The sequence below is a fragment of the Nothoprocta perdicaria genome, unplaced genomic scaffold, assembly GCF_003342845.1.
Source record: "Nothoprocta perdicaria isolate Ctin4 unplaced genomic scaffold, notPer1 scaffold_123, whole genome shotgun sequence".
NCBI classification, from domain to species: Eukaryota; Metazoa; Chordata; class Aves; order Tinamiformes; family Tinamidae; genus Nothoprocta; species Nothoprocta perdicaria.
In genome coordinates, this window is record NW_020454350.1 from 2,161,312 (window position 1) to 2,170,626 (window position 9,315).

A 9,315-nucleotide genomic window follows, 5' to 3' on the forward strand; every position below is an offset into this window, starting at 1 on the left:
ATACACACACACACACACACACACACATATATATATATATATATATTTGTGTGTTCTGCTAAAACAAATAACATTGCACAGGTATGGAAATGATGTAGGAGAGAGGTGGAATCCTGCATTAAACTTCCGAACTTCAATGCGTTTCCAGGAAAAAGTGTGCTGTCCGAGCGGACACGTTTACTTGGCTAAGAGATTGCTGAGAAAGAAGGATCCACTTGACAGGCCTAGTATTTTGCTTATTTAGTTTCCTTTCTTTGTACAGACTTGCCAATTTGTGACATCTAGGAGGGTATTGGTAAAAGCAGTTATTGGTGCTGTGATTAACGGACGTCCCGGCACCACCACTGAGCCTCGAGGCACCTTTCTGTGGCTCACACTTGGTGCTAGCTTGTATCTGTACAGTTAATTTATCGTGCGCCCAGCAGTAACCACCTATTGCAAGTGTGCACGCTTTTTTTACTACCAATTTGTGCCAATACAAGAGTTTCAATTTTGTAAAAGTTCAAATTAACTTATTTAGCTGCATTTGGACATTTACATTTGCTGATTCTCTGCAAGATCCCTCTTCTCTGCTATCAACTTCTGGGATAAGGATCTCTCTGGGTATGAATGAAGTTACGGTAGGGACAATTTTTAAATTGGCTATTAGCATGCCAACATTGTATGTGGGTTTGATTCCAAACCAAAATGAATGTATTAAAGGGGATGTCAGTAAATTATTTTGTCAATACCCAGACAACTAGTGCTGCATAAAATGTTTTGCTTTCATTTTTTTATTACAATGACCTAAAATAACCTAAGTATTTTAATACATCAAGTCAAGAACTAGATATTTTATGTAAAAAAAAAATAAAGAATAAAAATAAGACACAGCATGTATTATTATGCACTTGATTTCTCTGCTGTGTGGAGAAAGCAATAAGCATTGAGAATGTTAAACATTATGCAAAATATACTTTAAAATATTTGTTTTAAAAATACTGTACCTAGTCGATCTTTTATGCATTACCTTGTTAACCTTTTATTTTCTATGCAAAAGCCTTTACATATCACTAATTAAACGAAGTCCTTTTTGACTGCGTTTTATGGATGATTTGTTGCCATTTTCTGTTTGCTTATGAGGAGTACCTGTTGATTCAGAGTCACCATTTCTGCCACTAATAACAAGTCTGCTGGCTGCTGCTTGCTCTTCTGCTCCCTTTGCCCTTTCAGAAAGCCCGTCTCATACGGGATGCTTGGAAATGGGCAACAAAAGAAAGCCTCTAGCAAAATGGTGTCCTTCAGGCTTGAAAACTGGTTCTGTATTGATGGTACACTTAGCAGTACCCATCTGACCATCCCAGCAAGTCCTTAAAATCCTTGGGGTGTTTAGGGTCAGCTTGTACTCAGAGCCTCGCTGAGAGCTTATGTTTAGAAAGGGAGAAGTTTAACCTGAGGGCATCCTTAAGCGTGTGAATGGGACAGGGTTGTTTTTGCACCCAGTTATGGTTTTCTAATTTGCCAGTTCTCACCCAGGTAGCTGCTGCTCTGAGTTTGTTCTTACTTCATCTTAGATCTGCAAAGATAAGCTGGAGAACATGCATAAAGTTCTGTTTGTTCATAAGAAAAAGCACAAAGTCTTGTCGTCCATGTGAAAAGCACTAGATGATTATCATGCYCAAATTACAGATAGCAGGATGGAGACACCAAAATGAGGTGGCAAATCCTCAGCTGCACACAGTGAGAAGCATCCATAGACAAAATACAGCCTTATCTCAAAGACTCACTCCTCTTCATCCTTTTCTCCCAAATGGTAAAAGTTTAGCTAATCCCTGCCTGCATGAACTAGTCTCCAGCGCCCAAGAGGGAGGGAGTTTCATTTGCCTGAACAGCATGCTGTCCCTTGGAGAAAAAGGACAAAAGATGGGGAAGAAGCCTCTCCACCCCCTGGGCTGTAAATTGCGTTTGATATTCTTTGAAGTTTTGTTGTTTGCGGGGGAATTAGGCATTTTTTTGTTTCAGGACGTAACTGCTGCACTGGTGTGCTGGCATGTTCAGCAGCATCTGGTTCAGGTAGCGTTCGTTTTCCCTGTTAAAGATTTCAAGAATAAAGATTACATTGGTGAACCGCAAGTAGATTAAAAAGAGGGCTATATTTACATGAAAAAGAGCAGGTTTCAAGCATCCTTGACTTTAAGCAGTTAAGTATTAATCTGCCTCTTAAGATCCTGGTAGGAGGTCTCCCATGTATCATATCAGGTTAAAAATGGGCAGCCACTGACTTGGTTCCACCTAGGAGCTTCAATCTGTGTGCCCCAATTAGTTACAAATGAAGCATGCTGCTTCAAAAAAAAAAAAAAATAGTAGCATGAAAACATGTTTTTAAACACTTAGATTAAAGACAAAGAGATTTAGGACAATCTGATGAAAGTCTAGTTATTTTAACATCCTGAAACAAAGCACCCTGGATGGATTTGTGGCGCCCACGTGCTTTGGCTCATCCCCTTTTCACTCTCAAAAAGCAAGCCAGCTCAGGTACACTGGATTTCCCATGTTGTTGTATGTGTGTGTGTRTGTGTGTGTATGGGGGGAGTGTTTGTCTGTTTCAGTTCCCAGCAGTAGCATCGCCCACGCTGCCCATGGACTCGTCCCTGCTCTGCAGAGCTCTGCCACCTCTGATAGCCGAAGGAAACAGCACTGGACAAGGCAGGAGCTTAGTGTTCATGCCCATTTAGTCCCGGGTCTTTTTTGAGCGCATTACCTCTGGGATGGCAGATAAAGATTTCCCAAGTGAGAAGGGTAGAGAGGAAGCATATGCTCCGCATGCTGTTGGAAAGACATCAAAGCAGAATAGCTGCTGGCTTCTGAAGGCTGCGGTTGTAGCAGTGCCAGCAGGTCAGGGCTGGAGGAGTCTGCACAATTTTTAAAACAGATCAAGAGAAAGCTATTTAMTTGGCATAACTGAGATCCTAAGGTAGGACAGATGATTATGCATGCAAACATACTTTGACTCCTTTCTGTTTCATCACACTGCATGCAATGATGCTTGGCTATGGAGGAAGAAGAGAAACTGTAATTTATATAATTTATAATTTAAGACTAGATCTTAACACGTAGCACAAATAAAAGCAAGATCACATAGTAGTAAATCTAGCATTTACTTGCTTTTCCATGTGTGGGTTTGTAATCTTAAAGTTCAGTTATCAAGAGGATCAAAGCAGGTTATGCAATTTCCTAGGATGTTTTTCTTAAGAGGAAAAAGCTAAGAAACAATTCTGTCACTCAGCATTAGCAGGCTTGCACCCTTAGCTCCCTCCTTAGTGCATCTATGCTGCTGGGGCTATGGGACGTTGCACCAAGAGAAAATTATTAGCCGGGAGAGGAAGAAAGGGCGGACCCAAGATGTGAAATGGAGAGTGGGAGCTGCCTGGCATCCCCTCGCTCCTGCTGCAAGTGGAGGAATTCCTGCATGAAGGACAGTCCCAGATGAAAAACACACCAAGAGTTGAACGCACAGATTGAAAGCAGAATGATCCTGCCCTGACTCTGGTTACATCTGTCTGAGCAGCTGCCCGGTAGTCCCCGTTCAGGCTGCTTCCTCCTTAGTGTGAGCCCTCAAAATGTTTGTTGGGAGCTATTCTGAAAGACAGTACTTAAATCAGAGTGTCATGGATAAATAAAAGCATCTACTGAAGCATGGAGATGCGTATTAACAAATTGTTAGGATAAAGTCCTAACATGAAAAAAGAAAAAGTCAAAAGCATCTTTTTGTTAGAATATGCTACMTCAAATATCAAAATATTAATGAAGTTTTAAAGAGGTTAGGCAGCACTGTAGTCACCAACTTCCTTAGTAATCTACTTTTATTAGCATAAACAGCCTAAGATCATACTGATGAAAGCTTAATAGTGAGAAGCAACTTTGTCTACCATGAAGAAAAGATAAATTGTGTAAATTGTGCTAGCTTTACTTGCAAGCTTTATGTGCACAAGCCTCACTTGTGTGAGACCACTGCAGGAGCCTGAGTGTAGGATTACTCAAAGCTGTGGTTTCAGTGCATTTCGCTTCCACTGTTTCTGCCCTTTCACACYGGCAAAGACTCGTCCGCTGGGAGCTGATGTGGGGAGGTCTCAGAAGGAATCACTGCAAATACGCATCTGACCCGGGCAGTAAATGATAAACAGAGGAGCACCAGGCAGAGGAGCGCTGGGATCTCCGCTTGTTTGTGACTCCAGTCTTTCCTGATTTACAAATGAAACCAAGTTTTGACAGACAATTATCTGAAAAGAGTTTTTGCTTCCTCTGGCAATTGTTCCTACTGGAAGTTGTAAAATGCTATTAACGTGTAAATATAGTCACTTAGTTAGTATTCAGTTGCCTTAATACTTAAGACACCCAAAGGTGGGATCCAGCTACCCATCGGCATGGTGCAAGTCTCCCTTGTGTCCTGTGTCACATCTGCTGACCCCATGCAGGTGTCTGGGAAATCCTAGACTGCTTAAAGCGTCACTGAAAGCCAATGTCTAGGTGGCTCAATTTCTCCTTTTCTGTCTTAGCTCGCATCACCTGTGGAGAAATGGGGTTTGAGTCTTAATAACATTTTCAAATACAACTTTTTTTTCAAAGAATCAGTATCCTCTTCAGCAGCCTAAATAAACTACAGAATAGTTTATCAAAATCAATTGACTAAAAAAATTATATTATCATCACTCGATCTTACTAAACTAAGGCCAGTCAGCACCTGCAGTGGGTGCATTCAACACTGACTTCAGCATTTTAACTGTATGAAAGTCAATGACACTCATTACAAGATGGTGTCAATATGACTTAATTTTAAACAGCTTTTCTTTTTCTGTGTTTTTGGTGAGAGGGCAAAGCTCAGCAATATGCACTAGCAGCAATAACCCAGACGCTCWAAAATTGGAAGCAAAATAAAATACATATGGAAAATAAAAGGAAATGTGTCTGTTGAAATTAGTTGTTGATCTGGAGATACAGATTCCTTTCTATACAGCTACAGGTGCTGATATTGAATTGAAAAAAAAAYTAAATGTTTTAAATGATGCTTAAGAGAATAGTGCTATTACTTACYCTGCAGGAAACTCTTCCTGAGATGTTAGTTTTATTCTGCTTTCTGCACAGCTCATATTTAGCACTCTTCTCTTCTACAAAGGGAAACTTTTCAGAAGTAAAAAATACCTTGATGCAACATTAAAACTGTTATTGCAATCACCTAATACTTGCAAAATTTCTAATTCAGCCCACGTTTTCATATGTGTTACCTTGCAGGACCTCCTAATAAACCAGCCTATTACTCAAGGAAAGAATGTATTACTGCTACATGTAAAGAAAAATGGTAAGTATTAAGAAATACCCAGAGGTAGGATTTTGTATTACTGTGTGGTATATGAAAATCTAATGTAAGATTAAAAGGTAATCTGTAAATCCAAGGCAATTTTACAGTCAATAAGGCCTACCCTTTTTTTTTGTTCTGAATCTTAATTTAATTCTGAAATGCAGTTTTATTTTCATATATCAGAGAACCAAGTCACTTTATTTTCCTGTACGAGAAGAACTCTCCCTTGGGGAGTTTAAAACAAAATGCTACGCATTTAAGATGCACACTTGCAACCAGACTAACAAGGTGACGGCTCTTGAGCATGGACAGTTCAAACAGTTTTTAATGACACTACCCAGCACAAGCCCTGGGGTTTGATACACAAGCCTGAAAATAAAATAACCCTGTTTCTCTCCCCCGCGCCCTCTGCCTCCGTCGCTTTCTAAACGYGCTGTGCTGAAGGAGGTTGTTCTGTTTGGGTTTTCGGGGGTTTGTTTTTCTCAAGAGGCACCACRCTGGCAAGGGGAAGCGGCAGCCGGGCGAGCCGTCTCTCCGCGCGCCGCCGCTACCTCAGCCGCTCTGCTCGGGCAAAGCTGCTTCCTCCGCTTGCCCTCRCCTCGCCCCTTCCCGGGCAGCTCTCCCACCGGGCACCTCTCCCACCGGTCAGCCCCTCGCCTCCCTTCCCCACAAGAAGTGAAGGGCGATGTGAGGTAACCGCAATAAAACTGCGCTCCCAACCAGCCTCYCAAGCCAGTGGGAAGCTCCGCAGTCACTCCGGCCACCCTGGCCCTCTCTCTTCACTGCAGAGATTATTGTGGCTCAAGGGTGCTTTTTTAATAATTTCTGTGCAAATTCAGCCCAGATCTGCCATCAGTGGGGTCTGCTCCCTTCCCTCCCCGTGTTATGGTGTGTTTGGTACCTGCTCAGTCCCAAAGTCTTTTCAATTTACCACACTACGCAGTTAGCAGATAAGAATGCTGTAAACRGGAATCTTCAAACAAAACAGAACAACAACAAAAAGCACTTTTTGATACTGCTGAAAAAAAATGACCTTTACGTGCTGCCCTGTCCTTCTTCAAGGCCTGGTAAATCCACAAGAAAGATTCCCATTAGTAAATCACTATTGGATCATTAAACCTTTTTAAGGCAGTATGTGCTCTACCGAGAGAATGAGGATTACGACACAGCAGTGCCTGCTGCCCACTGACAATCATGGGAACCGACCTCAGTAATAAATCCATGAATTATCTGGCTCACTTTGACCGGTTCTCACGCCAGAGCAGCTCCTTTGATGTGACCGTCAAAACCCAAGGATGCCCGATCGCAGTAGCCACTGCCAAAACAATGGAGAAGTAATAATTCAATATAAATATGTAAAGCCTGCTTCCCCATATGCCCAGCTTTTGCAGTGGGGCACTTCTTCGCCTGTGGATGAAATTGGAGACAAAAAAGGGAAATAAAGCCCTTGCATTTTCTCTGAATAACCCTTTAAGAGAAGAAAAGCTGAACATGTAAGAGAGACATTTTTAAGCTATTGCTGATGTCCATGACTTTTTCAGCCAAAGGATGGGGTTCCCTGTTCCTTTTTTAAAGCAGTTGTATGGTTCAGAGGCAACATTCACTTAAGGACTGATCCTGCAGAGGGTGTAAGGACATAGGTGGCTGTATTGAAAGGAACTATTTCACTTCAGTGGGACTATTCATGTGAATAAAGTTATTCATGCTTTTAATCCCTTGCAAGAACAAAACCTCAGAGGATACATTCTCATTTGTCTGATTGACAAAAAAATATATAGGTGTCAAGCTCCTTCGATTTAGACAGCTCAGAAATATTGACTGTCAGCTTCTCAGCTGACCACCTGTAAAGTGGGGGTAGTGTTATTTAGTTTCTCTTGTCCTTGCTCTTGCCTTTTTAGATCTCAGTCTCTGGAGGGTAGGGATTATCTCCCAGCTGCATCCATAGCTGCAGTCTCTGGTCCTGCAGGTGCGAAAGACTTGGAGATACCTGGTTTCCAGAACGAGTGACTGCAGCAGCACGAGGGGAGGGAGTAAGAGGAGGATGCTGCTCGTGKGTGAGCAGCACCGAGCTGTCCCGGAGGCATCGCCTGGATCACCACTACCCAGGCTCACACGCAGCACCCCGTCARCCTCGTCACATGCCGCTGTATTTAATTGTGCTCGCTGTAACTTTCCTGCTCCAGGGCGAAGCAGACACCTCCCCGCTCTGTTTTTCRGCGACCTAGCCAGAGATCAGGTGCAGCATAATGCATCGCCAATACAGCCTGCTTACATGTGATTAACCAACAATGCACACGAGGGACAAGGCATGGAAGCGCAGAAGGTCGTGGCTGACATGCTCCAAGGCAGTAATAAAAGTGGTCTAGAAAACAGATTTTCAACATGTAAGTGAAAAAGTTCAGGCATTTAAAAGGAATAGAGCTTTCATAATTTCATGATCAGAGAACTTCTTAATTAAATACGGCAACTGCTCCTTTTAAAGAACTTGCTGGAAAATGGCCCTTGGAGAATACTATCTAGAGCTGTATTTAACAATTAAATCTTCATTTTACTTTCATTACCATCATATTTTTTATTTTAATCTGAAATGAAGTTCTCTCTCTTATAATCCATTTCAGAATAGATTTTCCAAACACAGTTGTCAAGCAAACTCCATAGAAAGATTTTAAATGAGGTTTGATATTTATTTTAGTTTCATTTCATTGTCCCAGGCAATCTATATAGCAGACCTACTAAAAAGAGACTTACAGTTACCACTTTTTTTTTTTTTTTTAATTGCATTTGATAGAAGTATCGAGGAGAAGGAGGATGAGGTCAAAATCAAACCAAACCAAACAACAAAACTCAAAAACCAAACAAGACTTGCATCCAGGGAAGAGATTTTGTTCCTGAGAACTTTTCTTTTCCCTGTTCCCCCTCCAGCTCACGAACACTCGGCCTTGTTGTRCGCGTTGGCTGCCATGGCCACAACAGCCATCTTGAGTGCAGGGCCGACAGGTCCTCCTTGCGTGGCGCCTGAGGTCCGCGTGGCTCTTCATCACTCCAGTAACGGTATATACAGATAATCAACGGATAAATTCCTTGGGCAAACCGGCGTGCATAGCACATTACAGTTAAGCAAATGGTGTTCACGTTTGGGATTATATCACAAAGCTTTCAAAGAGCAGCCAGGCTATGAAGAAGTGAAGAAGTCTGGGGAAGAGGTGCGCCTGGGATGCCACCTCGTGGCATGTGAAAATGGCGTTTTTGCCGGCAAGTAGAGGTTAGTTTCATTTAGAACAGCGTTTTACCTCCGTGTTTATTTTCACGGTAAAAACAACGACGACACAAGGTGATAAACTACTACCTGATTTTATAGGTGCAAATAAATCCAATGAATACATAGGTGGTTAAGCAGCTCCTTCAGGTACAAGTGCAACATGATGGCAAAAGGAAATATGCCTTTGGAAGATAAATAATAATATTAATAATAAAAGAAGGGAGCATTCAATTTTCCTTATTCATTTTCAGAGTCAGACAAAGGTTTATGTTCAATATTAATTATATTGAGACAGAATTAATATACAGACAGAAATAGAAGTTAATGTGAGAGATATAAAATGAGCTCCRTATGTGAAAGCTCCTATGCCCCAAGTTTTCCAAGACAGCACCAGTGGCGCCTGGCAGCCCCCGGGYGGGCATGGTTCTGCTCTGCCCGATCCTGGGAGCCTGAAGGGTGGAAACTGGGTGTCCGGAGATGGTTTTGTGATGGGCTTGCAGACAGTGGGGTACACCTGTATGTATGTATGTATGTATTTATGTATGTGTGCAGGGAGCTGGGACTGAGCAAATTTCCCTCTTCCCAGTCGGCCAGATGCTCTTTGATCTGCCAAAGCAGAAAAAAAAAAAAAAAAAAAAAAAAAGGAGTAGTGAGGAGTTGTTTAAATATTAATCAGAAATAACGTTTAACCCGAAGTTAACGGCCAGAAAAACGAAGTTTC